We start from the raw sequence: 397 nt of genomic DNA on the forward strand, positions 1-397 counted from the left end.
ATAAATTGAAGAGAGAAAGATAAGAAATGGTTTTGAGAAAGCTTTTTTGGAGATAACAATTTGCCCCATGTTGAAGAATGTAGGAGAATAAAGCTTATTTTATGAACACAATCACATTGCTAATGTCAGAAATGGATTCTGTGATCCCTGAAACATGAGTAGACGTAGGACATATTATTTTTCATGTCGGGGAAAATTTTTACCCGCCTTTCTTTCCCTTTTTGAAATTGTTTTTATAAAACCCAAATGATTTTTGACTTGTGCTCAGTTGCCTTAGAAAACATCTGTTATAGAATAAATTAGAGATTTACAATGCCCTACTTTTAAACCTCTGACACCTATAGCTCAATTTGACATACTTGATGTAATTTTGCAGATAATCATTGCATTTTTTCAG

The sequence above is a fragment of the Penaeus monodon genome, chromosome 20, assembly GCF_015228065.2.
Source record: "Penaeus monodon isolate SGIC_2016 chromosome 20, NSTDA_Pmon_1, whole genome shotgun sequence".
In the NCBI taxonomy this organism is placed as follows: domain Eukaryota; kingdom Metazoa; phylum Arthropoda; class Malacostraca; order Decapoda; family Penaeidae; genus Penaeus; species Penaeus monodon.